Raw genomic sequence first — 18,208 nt, 5'->3', positions numbered from 1 at the left:
GACACCCACAACACGTATATTTGTGCGCTTCATATTGTCATTCAGTTCCCTGATCCCCTGCTCAAGTTTTTCCATTCTTTTCCCTATAGTTTCTGTTTCTTTTTGTAATTCAGATGTTCCATCCTCCAGTTCACTAATTGTAGCTTCTGTCTCTTTAGATCTACCATTGTAGGTATCCATTGTTTATTCCATTTTTTCTTCTTTGTCCTTCACTCCCATAAGTTCTGTGATTTGTTTTTTCAGATTTTCTATTTCTTCTTTTTGTTCAGCCCATGTCTTCTTCATGTCCTCCCTCAATTTATTGATTTGGTTTTTGAAGAGTTTTTCCATTTCTGTTCGTATATTCAGCATTAGTTGTCTCAGCTCCTGTATCTCATTTGAACTATTGGTTTGTTCCTTTGACTGGGCCTTATCTTCAATTTTCCGAGCGTCATCCATTATTTTCTGCTGGTGTCTGGGCATTTGATCAGATTTCCCTGGGTGTGGGACCCAGCTGGTTGAAAGCTTTTTCTGTGAAATCTCTGGGCTCTGTTTTTCTTTTCCTGCCCAGTAGGTGGCGCTCGTGGCGCTCGTCTGTCTGCGGGGCAGTTGGCCGGGAAACCGCGCGTGGAGGCGGGGGTCGCTGGCCGCCACGGCTTGGGGGAGTGCCGGTCCAAATTGCCCAGCTGGCCCGAGACGCCAAGTGTGACGGGAGGGCCCCGCTATCCAACGTTCCCAGTCAGACTGGGGAGCCACGTGCGTGGAGGGGACCCCAGTCGCCAGCCGCCCCGGCCGGGAAAACGTGCGCCTCTTGGGTATCTCACCGCAGCGGATTCTCCCTGCCCGTTCAGCCGTTCCAGAATGGGGTACGCTGTCTTTTTGGTCTCTGTCGTGACTCCGGGAGCTGTTTCGTATTGTTTCTGTTTCTTTAGTTGCTTTTCTGGAGGAGGAACTAAGACCCGCGCGTCTTACTAAGCCGCCATCTTCCAGTATATAATATATCTTGCTAAATGTTCCAGAAGTGCTTGGAAAGTGCATATACTGATATTGTTAGACAAGCTGTTCTATAAATATATATTAGATCCTGTTGATTGATGGGTGTTATTCAGTTCTTCCTTATCTGCTTATTTTCTTTCTTGTGGTTCTATCAGTTGGTTAGAGTGAAGTTTAAACTCACCAAGTACAACTGTGGATTGGTATTTTTTCTCCTTTCAGCTCTACCAATTTTCTCCTCACATATTTTTAATCTTTGTTGCTTTAAAATTGCATTTTGATTTATGTTTCTTAATATGTTCTAGTTTGCTAGCTGCCAGAATGCAATACACCAGGAACGGAATGGCTCTTTAAAAGGGGAATTTAGAGAATGCAAAAAGAGGAGAGTCGGGAAGTTCACAAGGCAACCGCAATGGACTGAAGATGGAGACGGTGGTCATAGCTCTGTACAGGTCTTCTAGCAAGAAAATACCTCGGGAGACTTCCGGAGAAGATGGCGGCTTAGTAAGATGCGCGGGTCTTAGTTCCTCCTCCAGAACAGCTACTAAAGAAACAGAAACGGTACAGAACAGCTCCCGGAGCCACGACAGAGACCAAAAAGACAGCGTACCCCATTCTGGAACGGCTGAACTGGCTGGGAGAAACTGCTGCGGTGAGATCCCCGAGGGGCGCGTGCTTCCCCGGGCCATGGCAGCTGACGGCCAGAGCCCCTCCCTCCCTCCTTCCCGGGCCGGCTGGGAGATTTGGACAGGTGGTCCCCTCAAGCCGCGGCAGCCGGCGCCCTTCCACACGCGGATTCCCGGGCTGGCTAGGAGATTTGGACAGACAGTCCCCTCAAGCCGCAGCGGCCGGCGCCCCCCACCCCACGCGTGGATTCCCGGGCCGGCTGGGAGATTTGGATCGGCACTCCCCAAGCGGCGGTGGCTAGAGCCACCCTCACGCGCGGATTCCCGGGCCAGCTGGGAGATTTGGATCGGCACTCCCCCAAGTCGCAGCAGCCGGCGCTCCCCGCCCCCCCACGCACGGATTCCCGGGCGGGCTGGGAGATTTGGAGCGGCACTCCCCCAAGCCACTTCGGCTGGCGACCCTCCCCCACAGCAAAAGTCTTCCAAAGTTAAAGGAGCCACAGCATCTTTTACTGGTGGGACCCGCAGACAGACGAGCGCCACATACTGGGCAGGATAAGAAAAACAGAGCCCAGAGATTTCACAGGAAAATCTTTCAACCTACTGGGTCCCACACCCAGGGAAATCTGATTAAATGCGCAGACGCCAGCAAAAAATAACAGATCACACCAGGAAAATTAAAGATATGGCTCAGTCAAAGGAACAAACCAATAGTTCAAATGAGATACAGGAGCTGAGACAACTAATTCTGAATATACGAAGAGAAATGGAAAACCTCTTCAAAAACCAAATCAATAAATTGAAGGAGGACATGAAGAAGACATGGGCTGAACAAAAAGAAGAAATAGAAAGTCTGAAAAAACAAATCACAGAACTTATGGGATTGAAGGACAAAGAAGAAAAGATGGAAAAAACAATGGATACCTACAATGGTAGATTTAAAGAGACAGAGGCTACAATTAGTGAACTGGAGGATGGAACATCTGAATTACAAAAAGAAACAGAAACTATAGGGAAAAGAATGGAAAAACTTGAGCAGGGGATCAGGGAACTGAATGACAATATGAAGCGCACAAATATACGTGTTGTGGGTGTCCCAGAAGGAGAAGAGAAGGGAAAAGGAGGAGAAAAACTAATGGAAGAAATTATCACTGAAAATTTCCCAACTCTTATGAAAGACCTAAAATTACAGATCCAAGAAGTACAGCACACCCCAAAGAGAATAGACCCAAATAGGCATTCTCCAAGACACTTACTAGTTAGAATGTCAGAGGTCAAAGAGAAAGAGAGGATCTTGAAAGCAGTAAGAGAAAAACAATCCATCTATACAAGGGAAACCCAATAAGACTATGTGTAGATTTCTCAGCAGAAACCATGGAAGCTAGAAGACAGTGGGATGATATATTTAAATTACTAAAAGAGAAAAACTGCCAACCAAGACTTCTATATCCAGCAAAATTGTCCTTCAAAAATGAGAGAGAAATTAAAACATTTTCAGACAAAAAGTCACTGAGAGAATTTGTGACCAACAGGCCAGCTCTGCAAGAAATACTAAAGGGAGCACTAGAGTCAGATATGAAAAGACAGAAGAGAGAGGTATGGAGAAGAGTGCAGAAAGAAGAAAAATCAGATATGATATATATAATACAAAAGCCAAAATGGTAGAGGAAAATATTATCCAAACAGTAATAACACTAAATGTTAATGGACTGAATTCCCCAATCAAAAGACACAGGCTGACAGAATGGATTAAAAAACAGGATCCTTCTATATGCTGCCTACAGGAAACACATCTTAGACCCAAAGATAAACATAGGTTGAAAGTGAAAGGTTGGGAAAAGATATTTCATGCAAATAACAACCAGAAAAGAGCAGGAGTAGCTATACCAATATCCAACAAATTAGACTTCAAATGTAAAACAGTTAAAAGAGAAAAAGAAGGACACTGTGTATTAATAAAAGGAACAATTATACAAGAAGACATAACAATCACAAATATTTATGCACCGAACCAGAAGGCCCCAAAATACGTGAGGAATACACTGCAATCACTGAAAAGGGAAATAGACACATATACCATAATAGTTGGAGACTTCAATTCCCCACTCTCATCAATGGACAGAACATCTAGACAGATGATCAATAAAGAAATAGAAAATTTGAATATTACAATAAATGAGCTAGGCTTAACAGACATTTATAGGACATTACATCCCACAACAGCAGGATACACCTTTTTTTCAAGTGCTCATGGATCATTCTCAAAGATAGACCATATGCTGGGTCACAAAGCACGTCTTAACAAATTCAAAAAGATTGAAATCATACACAACACTTTCTCAGATCATAAAGGAATGAAGTTGGAAATCAATAAAAGGCAGAGTGCCAGAAAATTCACAAATACATGGAGGCTCAACAACACACTCTTAAACAACGAGCGGGTGAAGGAAGAATTGCAAGAGAAATTAGTAAATATCTCGAGGTGAATGAAAACAAAAACACAACATATCAAAACCTATGGGACGCAGCAAAGGCAGTGTTAAGAGGGAAATTTATTGCCCTAAATGCCTACATCAGAAAAGAAGAAAAGGCAAAAATGCAGGAATTAACTGTCCACTTGGAAGAACTGGAGAAAGAACAGCAAACTAACCCCAAAGCAAGCAAAAGGAAAGAAATAACAAAGATTAGAGCAGAAATAAATGAAATTGAAAACATGAAAACAATAGAGAATATCAATAAGATCAGAAGTTGGTTCTATGAGAAAATCAATAAGATTGATGGGCCCTTAGCAAGATTGACAAAAAGAAGAAGAGAGAGGACGCAAATAAATAAGATCAGAAATGGAAGAGGAGACATAACCACTGACCTCACAGAAATAAAGGAGGTAATAACAGGATACTATGAACAACTTTACGCTAATAAATACAACAATATAGATGAAATGGACGGGTTCCTGGAAAGGCATGAACAACCAACTTTGACTCAAGAAGAAATAGATGACCTCAACAAACCAATCACAAGTAAAGAAAATGAATCAGTCATTCAAAAGCTTCCCAAAAAGAAAAGTCCAGGACCAGACGGCTTCACATGTGAATTCTACCAAACATTCCAGAAAGAATTAGTACCAATTCTCCTCAAACCCTTCAAAAAAATCGAAGTGGAGGGAAAGCTACCTAATTCATTCTATGAAGCCAACATCACCCTCATACCAAAACCAGGCAAAGATATTACAAAAAAAGAAAACTACAGACCAATCTCTCTAATGAATATAGATGCAAAAATCCTCAACAAAATTATAGCAAATCGAATCCAACAACACATTAAAAGAATTATACATCATGACCAAGTAGGATTCATCCCAGGTATGCAAGGGTGGTTCAACATAAGAAAATCAATTAATGTAATACACCATATCAACAAATCAAAGCAGAAAAATCACATGATCATCTCAATTGATGCAGAGAAGGCATCTGACAAGATTCAACATCCTTTCCTGTTGAAAACACTTCAAAACATAGGAATACAAGGGAACTTCCTTAAAATGATAGAGGGAATATATTGAAAACCTACAGCTAATATTATCCTCAATGGGGAAAAATTGAAAACTTTCCCCCTAAGATCAGGAACAAGACAAGGATGTCCACTATCACCACTATTATTCAACATCGTGTTGGAGGTTCTAGCCAGAGCAATTAGACAAGAAAAAGAAATACAAGGCATCAAAATTGGAAATGAAGAAGTAAAACTATCACTGTTTGCAGACGATATGATACTATATGTCGAAAACCCGGAAAAATCCACAACAAAACTACTAGAGCTAATAAATGAGTACAGCAAAGCAGCAGGTTACAAGATCAACATTCAAAAATCTGTAGCATTTCTATACACTAGCAATGAACAAGCTGAGGGGGTAATCAAGAAACGAATTCCATTTACAATTGCAACTAAAAGAATAAAATACCTAGGAATAAATTTAACTAAAGAGACAAAAAACCTATATAAAGAAAACTACAAAAAACTGTTAAAAGAAATCACAGAAGACCTAAATAGATGGAAGGGCATACCGTGTTCATGGATTGGAAGACTAAATATAGTTAAGATGTCAATCCTACCTAAATTGATTTACAGATTCAATGCAATACCAATCAAAATCCCAACAACTTATTTTTCAGAAATAGAAAAACCATTAAGCAAATTTATCTGGTAGGGCACGGTGCCCCGAATTGCTAAAAGTACCTTGAGGAAAAAAAAAACGAAGCTGGAGGTCTCACGCTGCCGGACTTTAAGGCATATTATGAAGCCACAGTGGTCAAAACAGCATGGTACTGGCATAAAGACAGATATATCGACCAATGGAATCGAATAGAGTGCTCAGATATAGACCCTCTCATCTATGGACATTTGATCTTTGATAAGGCTGTTCTGGGACAGAACAGTCTCTTCAATAAATGGTGCCTAGAGAACTTGATATCCATATGCAAAAGAATGAAAGAGGACCCGTATCTCACACCGTATACAAAAGTTAACTCAAAATGGATCAAAGATCTAAACATTAGGTGTAAGACTATAAAACAGTTAGAGGAAAATGTAGGGAGATATCTTATGAATCTTACAATTGGAGGCGGTTTTATGAACCTTAAACCTAAAGCAAGAGCACTGAAGAAAGAAATAAATGGGAGCTCCTCAAAATTAAACACTTTTGTGCATCAAAGAACTTCATCAAGAAAGTAGAAAGACAGGCTACACAATGGGAGACAATATTTGGAAACGACATATCAGATAAAGGTCTAGTATCCAGAATTTATAGAGATTGTTCAACTGAACAACAAAAAGACAGCCAACCCAATTACAAAATGGGAAAAAGACTTGAACAGACACCTCTCAGAAGAGGAAATACAAATGGCCAAAAGGCACATGAAGAGATGCTCAATGTCCCTGGCCATTAGAGAAATGCAAATCAAAACCACAATGAGATATCATCTCACACCCACCAGAATGGCCATTATCAACAAAACAGAAAATGACAAGTGCTGGAGAGGATGCGGAGAAAGAGGCACACTTATCCACTGTTGGTGGGAATGTCAAATGGTGCAACCACTGTGGAAGGCAGTTTGGCGGTTCCTCAAAAAACTGAATATAGAATTGCCATACGACCCAGCAATACCATTGCTAGGTATCTACTCAAAGGACTTAAGGGCAAAGACACAAACGGACATTTGCACACCAATGTTCATAGCAGCATTATTTACAATTGCAAAGAGATGGAAACAGCCAAAATGTCCATCAACAGACGAGTGGCTAAACAAACTGTGGTATATACATACGATGGAATATTATGCGGCTTTAAGACAGGATAAACTTATGAAGCATGTAATAACATGGATGGACCTAGAGAACATTATGCTGAGTGAGTCTAGCCAAAAACTAAAAGACAAATACTGTATGGTCCCACTGATGTGAACCGACTTTCGAGAATAAACTTGGAATATGTCATTGGTAACAGAGACCAGCAGGAGTTAGAAACAGGGTAAGATAATGGGTAATTGGAGCTGAAGGGATACAGACTGTGCAACAGGACTAGATATAAAAACTCAAAAATGGACAGCACAATACTACCTAATTGTAATGTAATTATGTTAAAACACTGAATGAAGCTGCATCTGTGCTATAGTTTTTTGTTTGTTTGTGTTTTTTGTTTTTTTCTTTTTCCTTTTTTTCTTTTTTGTATATTTTATTTTTTATTTTTATTATTATTTTTATTTTTTCTATATTATCATTCTATATCTTTTTCTGTTGTTTTGCTAGTTCTTTTCCTAAATCGATGCAAATGTACTAAGAAATGATGATCATACATCTATGTGATGATATTAAGGATTACTGATTGCATATGTAGAATGGAATGATTTCTAAATGTTGTTAGTTAATTTTTTTATTAATAAAAAAAGGGGGAATTTAATACGTTTCAAGTTTACAGTTCTAAGGCCGAGAAAATATCCCAATTAAAGCAAGTCTATAGAAATGTCCAACCAATGGCATCCAGGGAAAGATACCTTGGTTCAAGAAGGCTGATGAAGTTCAGGGTTTCTCTCTCATCTGGAAAGGCACATGGTGAACACAGCATCATCTGCTAGCTTCTTCTCCTGGCTTCCTGTTTCATGAAGCTCCCTGGGAAGCATTTTCCTTCTTCATCTCCATAGGTCACTGGCTGGTGGACTCTGCTTCTTGTGGCTATGTCATTCTGCTCTGCTCTCTCCGAATCTTCTTCATTCTCCAAAATGTTTACTCTTTCATAGGACTCCAGAAACTTATCAAGACCCACCCAAATGGTGGAGACATGTCATCACCTAATCCAGCTTAACAACCACTCTTGATTAAATCACATCTCCAGGGAGATGTTCTGATTACAGTTTCAAATATATAATATTAAATAGGGATTATTCTGCCTTTATGAAATGGGATTTTGATTAAAACATGGCTTTTCTAGGGTCCATACATCCTTTTAAACCAGCACACCCTGTTTTGTTGCTCAGATGTGGCCCCTCTCTATAAGCCCAATTCTGTAAGTAAACTCATTACCCTCCCCCACTACATGGACATGACTTCCAGGAGTGTAAGTCTCCCTGGGAACGTGGAATATGACTCCCAGGAATGAGCATGGGCTCAACAATTCCTTCTTGACCAAAATGTTTAAAATATTAGGTTTTAGTGGCTAAGTGATCAAAAATTGGCATCACTAGAACACAGGGTCTCTGGAAGTGACTCTTAGGTATAATTATAGGTAGACTTAGCTTCCTTGTTACATGAATAAGTTTCATAAGAGGAAGTTTCAAGATTGAGGACTTGGCCTATTTACTTGGGAGTCCCTAATGCTTGAGAGAGTTTCAAGAATTTTCCAGGTGGGGGAGTTTAAATAGATCCATATTTTGATGAGGGATTTTTTTAATGATGCTACTTTAAGTTATTTGTCAGATAATTCCAATATCTAATTCATCTCAATGATAATACCTGCCTTTTTTCACATAAGTTATGATTTTCTTGGGTTTTGGCATGACATATAGTTTTTAATTATATTCTAAACATTTTAGATATTATGATTGGAGACTTTGTATTCTACTTAACTCTCCTATTTTAGTAGTCAGTCCCCTGTTTAGGTTAAGCATGCAGATCGTGGCCCATTTTGTACACTGTGACAATTGAGCTTCCAGAGCCCTTATAGTGTTATTCTGGTCTGTTTCATCTGCCCAGTGCTGGAGTGGCTCACAAGAAGCTCCTGTTGGTACCAACAGCAGGGGATGAAGGCACTTTCTCAGGCCCACCTGGTACTGCTAGGGTGGGAATAGGAGACACTGATCTGAAGGAGTGAAAAGCACTTCCCTGCACTGCTCAGAGATCCTGCTTGATCCTGCTTGACCTATGAAGGAGGAAAGCATCTACCTTGGGTGCTTCTGCTACTAGATGGTGGGCCTCACAAGGTCTGCACCTCCTTCTACCATTTGGTGAGGAGCTGGGGGATACTGGGGCACTTAACATCACTAATTTTGTTGTTCCTCAAACCCTAAGGTCTTCAATAAGTTTGACTTCTTCTTTCCATGATTCAGAATCCCACCCCATGAATGCCTGCAGTATTATTTCCAGGATTTTTAGTTGACATAGCATAGAGAGGGTCAGGAAGAAATGTTTATGCCATCTCATCTGTAACCAGAAGTCTCCACTTATTAATTTAAATAATTTATTAGTAGAGTCTTTTGGATTCTCTACATGCATAGTCATATTGTCTATGAATAATGAATTCATTATGAGAAAGTCCTTTTTCTCATTTTTATATCCTTTTTAGGCTCTTCAGCACTTCATTGAATAAAACCATGATGAGGACAGCATTGAATAAAATGACAGAGGCATCCTAGCCTTGCTTCTAGTCACACGGGAAAAGCTTTCAGCATTTTGCCATTAAATGTGATGTTTGCAGTAGTATTTTTCTAAGCATACCTAATCGCATAAAGAAATTTCTTCTATTTTTAATGTGCTAAGTAATTTTTAATCATAAATAGATATTTCATTTTATTAAATGATTCTTATGCATCTGTCTTAGTGATGTTAACAGCCATTATTGATCATAACCTAGACCTGAGGTTGCCAGATAAAATACAGGTCATTCATTTAAATTTGAGTTTTCAATAAATTTCTAGTGTAAGAATGTCCCATATGATCATAGTATAAATATACTTTTAAAAGTATGTTCTATGCAATTTATTGATTGCTAAATCTGGCAACTCTCCCTAGATCCATTATTTCTCTTGAGGATTTCTAACTTATCATTTTCTTCATTTATTAGCTAGAATATTATGCGATGGTTAGTTTCTAGTGTCAACTTGGCCAAGTGATGATGACCAGTTGTCTGGTCAGGCAAGCACTGGCCTGACTTGCTGCAGGGATATTTCATTGCTGGTTGATAAACCGGAAGGCTGATATATTAAATCATCAGTCCATTGATTGTGTCTGTGGCTGATTACATCTGTGATCAACTAAGGAGCATTTCCCAGCAATGAGATAATCCAATCAGTTGAAGGCTTTTAAGAAAGAAGAGAGACTTTTTCATTGCTTCTTCAGCCAGCGAGCCTCTCCTGTGGAGTTCATCTAGACCCTTCATTGGAGCTACCAGCTTCACAGCCTGACCTGCAGATTTTGTACTCTTCCATTCTTGCAGTTCCTTGAGGTATCTTTATAAATCGTTTATTAACAGATATATCCTGTTCTGTTTTTCTAGAGAACCCTGGCTAACACAACTATTATACAGAAACATCCCCTAATTAATTCCTTGGTTACCCTGAGTTACAGTTCATACAGGAAGAACGTAAATACTTCAATTTTTAATATATTTGAAGTATTTCAATCCATTCCAGTTCCATCTTAGGTTAATGGGAGTCTCCTTGATTTATACGATGACAAGATGTTACCGGCCCCTATTTGTACATTTTCTTCCAAAATCAAGAATCAGCTATTTCTCAGAGAGCTCTGATTCCTATTATTACAAAATTGTATTTAGAGTCCATAATTAGGATGCTTATGGGAGGAGTTGTTTATTTAATTTTTAAAACTTGTAAAGCATTTGCATGGTTCCAAAGTCAAAATTACAAAGTAAATAATATTCACAGAGGTTCAGTTGCCATCTCTGTACTCTCCACACTGTTTCCTACCTTCCCCTATGAGTAACCACTTTAACGGAGTTTTTTAGTCATATTCCCATAGTTTCTTTTTGAAAAATACACATATATATCTATATCTATTTTTGCATTTCTCTTTCTTACTTAAACATATTATACACACTGACCCTCACTTTGCCTTTTTACTTAATACTTTATCATGAAGATCACTCCATAACAATACATACAGATCTTCCCCGTTCCTTTTCAGAGCTGCATAATACTCCACCGTACACCTTCGCTTATTCAATCAGTCCACTATTGGTGGACATTTTGGTTGTTTCAGTATTTTCTACTATAAATTTGCTACCAAAGATAGCTTTGCATATACATTTGTATTTTTTCCAGTGTGTCTTTGTGATCGGATTTCAGAAATGAGATTTCTGGGTCAAAGGGCTATGCAATTTTTTTGGAAGTGAGATTGCTGAGTGAAAGGGAATATTCAACTTAATTAGAAATTGCCAATCCCCCTCCACGGGGCTTGTACCATTTTTCATTCCCACCACCAATTTTAGAGTGAAAAATTTCTTACAACCTTGTCCACAGTAAGTTTCCAATATGATAGGTGAGAAATGGTATCTCAATGAAAATTTATTTTGCATTTTTCATGTTATAAATGAAATTAGTCATCTGCTTATTTAAGGGTTCCTGAATTCTGTTCTTTTGTCTTTTTACTTTGCTTACTGTTTGTTGTTGCTTTTGTTGTTTTGTATGGGCAGGCACCAGGAATCGAACCCGGGTCTCCGGTATGCAGGCAAGAACTCTACCTGCTGAGCCACTGTGGCCTGCCCTGCTTACTGGTTTTTTTTAATGGGAACTCTTTTTAAAAATTAAAATTATTTGCAGTGAAATTTATCAATCATTTCCTTCATTGCTCCTATATTTTGAATCATAGTTTGCAAATTTTTTACCACTCCCAGGCTATCAAGGAATTCATCCATGTTTTCTTTTAGTGATTATATAGGTTCATTTGAAAAAAATTAGATCTCAAAACCATTTTACTTTATCCTAGTGTAAGGTATGAGGAATGAATCTAATTTCATCTTTTTCCATATACCTATCCTAATACACTTATCGTAATACCATTTATTAAAAAGTCCTTCTTTTCTTCAATGGGTTCAGAGGCAACTTTTATCATATACTAAATATTTATATGTACTTGAGTCTATTTCTGTTTTTTCTTTAATCCTGTTAAAGAAAACAGGATTTCTTTGCTCTGTTCATGTGATAATACCACACTGTTTTAATTACATAGATGTTATAGTCAGAGTTTCTCCAGCTATTCTTGCTTGTTTATTCTTTAAAATAAGGTTTCTTTTCTTTGGGGGGGGGGGTGCATTGTCCAGGAATCGAGCCTAGGTCTCCCACTAAAATAACTTTTATAAGCAAATTTCTGGTTTTAAATAAGAAATTGATGGTATTCTTATTAGAATTCCATTACACTTATAAATTTAACTTTGAAAGAACTGACATCTTTATTATGTGAGTGTTCTATCCAAAAACATTAAGCTTTCATTTGTGCACATCTACTTTTGTGTCTTTTAGGAGTATTTTATAGTTTTCCTCATATAGGTTTTGCACATTTCTTTTAAGTTTATGCATAGATATTCCATTATTATTACTTGTTATTCTTGTAAATAATGCCCGTCCTTCCATTATTTCTTCTAACTGGGTACTGCTCTCTATATAAAGACTATTGATTTCCGTATATTAATTTTACATCGTGCTACTTAACTAAATTCTCTTATTTGTGGTTTTTTCCAATTCTTTATAATCATTTTATCAGTAAATAAAGATCCTTCCAAATTCTTATGCCTCTAATTAGTGTTGACTAATACCTCCAACATAAAAATTAAAGTGAAGATAGAGAGTATCTTATCAAGGTTCGATTCCCTTCCGTCTGCATCAGGAGATTGCCTCCACCAATGAACTTCATTCTCTCAATCTCCATTCCTCCATATCAGCGTGTAAACATGGCCAACTCTCTTTACAAACAAACTCTTCCTAACAACTCAACCTCCTCTAACTGCTGCCCTCTCACTCCCCTTTCCATCAGAACCAAGTTTCTTGAAGGAGTTATGTTCTCTCGCTTTTCTTCTACATTCTACAATAATTCTTTTTCACATTCTTCACCCCCGTGCGTCCAGCTCCCACCCCACATTTCACTGAGTTTTCACCAGCTGAGGTTGCCAATAACCTCCCTGTGATGAAATCCAGAGGATATTTTCCTGCTCTTGGATGATCTCTCATAAGCCTTTCTGTCTTGGCTTGCTCTCTTTCCTTGGCTTCCCTGACAGCATATACTTACGTACACGTACACATACACACATGTACAGACATATACACACACATATACGCCTGGTTTCCCTCCAACTCCTCTGGCTGCAACTTTTCAAGCTCCTTTTCCTCTGTCATTTCTCATTCTCAGCCCTCTGTCACTCTTACATCCTACATTCTTCCTAAGCCATTTCAAACCCTTTCTGACTTCATTACCTTCATACAGGTGATTTATGCCCTATAATTACTCTAAATGGCCTCCTGCCCTGTTACTTTCCTCACTGTAATTAAGACACCCGCCCCACAGAAGTCACAAACAGACATTATTTACACCACACAATGGCTATGATGAAAGCACTAAGTCTGCTGGTGCGAGGCCAATGTAAACAACGGTGATAAGGGACATGGCATGGTAATTCTTGATAACTCAGGTACAAGTTTAGAAGAAACATTCATATGATTCCACATCAAGTAAGGATCTGGGAGGACATTGACTCTTTGAAAATGTTAAGAACAGACACAGTTCTCCCCCGGGTTCCAGATGGTGGGTCTAACTGCCTACTTGATACCTATTGCATGTCTCAAAAGCACTTTAAGTTTGGCATACCCCAAACCTCATCATCCTCTCCCACCTAACCTAAGTTCCTTTCTCATTCTAAAGCTCAGTGAATCATTCCACAATTGGCATTCGTTGTCCAAGTCAGAAACCTAGGAGTAATCTTTGGCACCTCCTTCTCCCTTGACTATTTTTTAAGTGAACGTACGGTACAACTGATACGAATGGATCTGTGTGACTACCACTGCAGTCAGATACAGAACCTCCCTCATGCAATCCTTTTGTAGTCACCTCCTCTGCCATCCTTTGGCCACACATCTATTCTCTGTTCCTATGGTTTTATCTGTTTTAAGTATGCCATCTAAATGGAAAGAATTGGTATGTAATGTTTTGAGACTGGCTTCTCTCACTCAGCATACTGCCTGTGAGATTCATCCAAGTTACTGTGTACATCAATCATTCATTCCTTGTAATTACTAAATAGCAGTCCATTTTATGGATGTTATCTATTCACCTATTGAGGACAATTGGATTCCTTACAGGGTTGTTTTGGTGATTACGAACTGAATTGCTATAAACATTCCTGTACATGTTTTGTGTGAATATAAGGTCTCATTTCTCTAGAGTAAATATTTAGGAGTGGAGTCACTGGATCATATGGTAAGTGTATTTAACCTGGTAAGAAACTGCCAAACTGTTTTCCAAAGTGGCTCAAATACTCAAGGAGACATGGCACTTAAATGCAAATTATGGTCCTGGATTGGGTGCTGGACAAGGAGAAAAAAAAAAAGTTTTCCTTTAGCCATAAAAGACATCACTGGGCAATTGGTGAAGTTTGAATAAGATATGTAGATTATATAATAGTATTGCATCAATGTTAATTTCCAGATTTTGTTAACTCTACTGTGGTTATATAAGAGAAAGTCCCTGTTTTTTGATAAAATACATTATTTCCAAAAATATGTAGGGGTAAAGGGGCAGTATGTCTGCAAACTACACTCAGACAGTACAGACATAAATAAATAATATGCATATATATAGATGTATAATATATGTGTATACACACATGTATGATATGCTAAATGATAAAGCAAATTTGTTAAAATGCTAACATTTGGGGGCATCTGGGTGAAGGATTTATACTTTATTGCTTTGTCATCTATTTTTTTCTTTTACATCTTACATATTTTGTAAGCATGTTGCTCATCATTAAATAGTCTACACCCCTTTAAAAAACTGTACAGCCCATAGATGGATGGATGTCTCCAAGCTTAGTTAACTAATCTGCTATGGTAGGCATTAAAATGTGATTTTTCTTGGGTTTAGCCCATACTAATTCTTTACCTCCTATTTCTCCTGCTTTCTGGATGGTTCAGGATGGCACCTCCACCCTGCGATTGAATAAAGCTCAGAATTTCTGGGAACTTTGACAGCAATACTGGGGACAGGGTGAGCCTAGAGCAGGACTCATAAAATGGTCATTTGTCAGCTGCATAGAGTCCACAGGCGTGTTTTGTTTGGCCCTTATGGTGCTTTTAAGTGGCTCCTGTATGCACTTAACCTCACCTAGGACCACGCTTTGGTTTGTTAGCTGCCAGAAACGCAATGTACAAGAAATGGGTTGGCTTTTATAAAGGGAATTTATTGTTAAAGTTTACAGTTCTAAGGCCATAAAAATGTCCAAACTAAGGCATCCATAAAAAGATACCTTGACTCAAGAAAGGCTGATGGCATGGAACACCTCTGTCAGCTGGGAAGGCACATGGCTGGCATCTGCTGGTCCTTTGGCTTCTAGCTTCAAACCGCTTCCCCGGGAGCATTCTCTTTCTGCATCTCCAAAGGTCTCTGTCTGTGTCAGCTCTAAAGCTTTTTCCAAAATAGCTCCCTCTTAAAGGATTCCAGTAAGCAACCTACCTTGAATGAGTGGAGACATATCTCCAGAGAAACCACCTAATCAAAAGGTCCCACCCACAATTGGGTGGATCACATTTCCATGGAAACAACTTAATCAAAAGGATCCCGAACAATATTGACTCAGGATTAAAGAACATGGCTTTTCTGGGGTACACAACAGTTTCAAACCAGCAGAGGCCCTAAAGAGCCAGATCTGGAAACACCCTCACTCAGAGAGAGCTGTTTTAGGACTTCTTCAAGAAGGCAAAATTGAGAGGACTAAAGCCCTGGGTTTGAACTAGGAGAGATGTATTTTAGTCTCTGCCCCAGAGGCATGACCCATCTGGACAGGCTAAGTGGGTGGTTCTTCACTGGGGGGTGGGAGAAAGGGTCATAATGATATGTGCCAGTAAAGGTGAGTCTAGCTTGAAAAGAAACTCCCTAAATGATTCGATAACCTTATCCTTTTTCAAAATGCCTGGCCTACATGTCTAAGATCAATGGCAGATCCAAAATAACTATTACGTGACATTAAGGGCTCAGACTTCTGGATTTGAATACAAGCTCAACCATTTACTTAAAGTGTGATCTTGGACAAGTGACTTCACCTCTCTGGGCCTGGTTCCTCATGTAAGACCTGAAAAAATATGAAGTAAGACGATAGTTTCCACTTCAAAAGGTTCTGGAGATTAAATCAGATAATATTTATAAAGTACTTAAGATTCCCTGGCACAAGGTAAGGACTCCGTATAAATGTTGGTTACTTTTACTATCCATGAGGATCAAATGAGATAATGAGGTAAGTGTTTAGCAAAGAATGAGGCACACAGTGTATACAGAATAGTTAGCTATGATTATTATCCATAACAACTCAAAAGGGATACACTGATTTGTCATTGCCAAAGGAAGCAGAGAGATTTGGTGATGATTTGACTGGGCTCGGTGGAATAAAAGGAAAATTCTCAGAAAGGTTAGAGTCTGAAGCCTGGATCCTAGGAGAATAGGGAACAAAAGGCAAGACGATGATGGATTCCATTTGAAAGGGTAGGTTCTAAGCTTCAACCTGGGATGTCTTTTGGGTGTTAAGAGGAGACCAGGAAGACAAAATTGAGTTGTACATGCAGAAGAAAAAGGAAAGATTTGTTCGTTTCCTTTTTAGTGGAAATAAAGATACTGGGACCTTAAACAAGGGAGCAGGGACCAGTGAGTAATCAGGGTTCCCCTAGGAAAGAGCGAGCACTGGGCAGGAGCAACTAATTCTCTTTGTGATTTAACAGAAGTGACTTTTCCCTGTTTGAGCCTCAATTTTCTCATCTGCAATATGCTGAAAAGCAAACCTATGTCCGAGGTTGTTGCAAGGATTCAGAAATCATGGTTTGGAAATTGCCTGGCCAAAAAATAAAGCACAGTGTCTAGTGTTACCTATGACCCACCCACCAGGACTGAAAAAAGTGAAAAAGACAATACCAAGCGTTTGTAAGGCTATGGAACACCTGGAATTCTCATACACAACTGGTGGGAGTGTACATTTAGTAGAAACATGTTAGAAAACAGTTTGACAGTTAAAGCTAAACACATACCTACCCTAAGACTAGCAATTCCACTCCTGGGTATAGTCTCAAGTGAAATGAATACACATTTGCCAAAAGAAATGCAATAGAATTTTCTGAGCACCACCATCACTCCAAACTGGAAAATATCCAGTTTTAGGTATATTTACACAATGGAAAACCATATAGGAATAAATCTCAGAAACATAATGTTAAACAAAAAGAAGCCAAACTCACAGCACACACTGTACGAGTCTAATATATAGAGAGAGAGTTCAAAAACAGACTAAAGTAATTCAGGCTGTAGTCAGGTAAGTGATAACCTTCGGGGGAAGGGGAGAGGAGAAGGGCATAAAGGGCTTCTGGGGGCTACTAAGATTTTGATTTCTTGATCTGGCTGCTGATTATATGGGTGTGTTCACTTTGGGTAAATTCTTTGAGTTGTATAGTAATGCTTGTGTATTTATATTCAGATGTCAATAAAAACTCTACTTAACAAAAAATGGAACTGGTGTGATGGGCAGTAACTTATCACCGGGGCCAGAGCCCAGGTTTTGGGGTCAGACCCATTTGAGCACCATTCCGTGTTCCACCCTTTCGGCTCCCTGTGACCGTGGCAAGTGGTCTCATGGCTCTGAGCCTGTTTCCTTGTCTGTGGAATAGCTCATGCAATACCTGTTGTTATTCAGTAAGATGATGCATGGAAGGCTTCTCTAAGCGCAGGACGTGGCACAAGTCTGCGGCGTCTCCTGTGTGACACACATCTCCTCACACCTCCTGGGCCACCCGCTACCTCGCTTTCTTCAGCTTTGCGGCGTGGGCTCTTCTTGGTTCGCTGCTAAAGGTGACGCTGGACTGGTGGTGCTCAGAGACCCTCTAAAAAATTCTCTCTCCGGACCTCGGCCTGAAGCACTTCCTGCCCCATCCCAAAAATGGGAGTGAAGAAGAGTGCCACAACTAGGACGCCAGCGTTGTGGGTTGGGGAGCGCAACCATCACACCGCAGCTACTGCGCACGCGCCCCCGCGGGCTACGGAGAGCGCAGAAGCGTCCCTTGGGGGCGGAGCCCCAGGCGGGGTCTTCCCTCCCCTCCGTACTACCCCGCCCATTCGACCAGTGCTCAGCGAGGTCTTGA

The 18,208-nt window shown here is 39.6% G+C and overlaps 1 long non-coding RNA gene across 2 annotated transcripts in view; it reads right to left on the bottom strand.

Moving 5' to 3' along the window:
- LOC143659184 (uncharacterized) overlaps positions 1 to 18,179 on the bottom strand; it is a 38,624-nt gene extending 20,445 nt beyond the window's left edge. For both annotated transcript variants that reach the window (XR_013163470.1, XR_013163471.1), the window contains exon 1: positions 17,750 to 18,179. This is a non-coding gene — a long non-coding RNA (uncharacterized LOC143659184). The remainder of the gene's footprint in view (positions 1 to 17,749) is intronic.
- Between the last annotated feature and the right edge of the window lie 29 nt (positions 18,180 to 18,208).

The sequence above is a fragment of the Tamandua tetradactyla genome, chromosome 16 (genome assembly GCF_023851605.1).
Source record: "Tamandua tetradactyla isolate mTamTet1 chromosome 16, mTamTet1.pri, whole genome shotgun sequence".
Taxonomy (NCBI): domain Eukaryota; kingdom Metazoa; phylum Chordata; class Mammalia; order Pilosa; family Myrmecophagidae; genus Tamandua; species Tamandua tetradactyla.
This window is presented reverse-complemented; position numbering and strand designations above follow the sequence as displayed.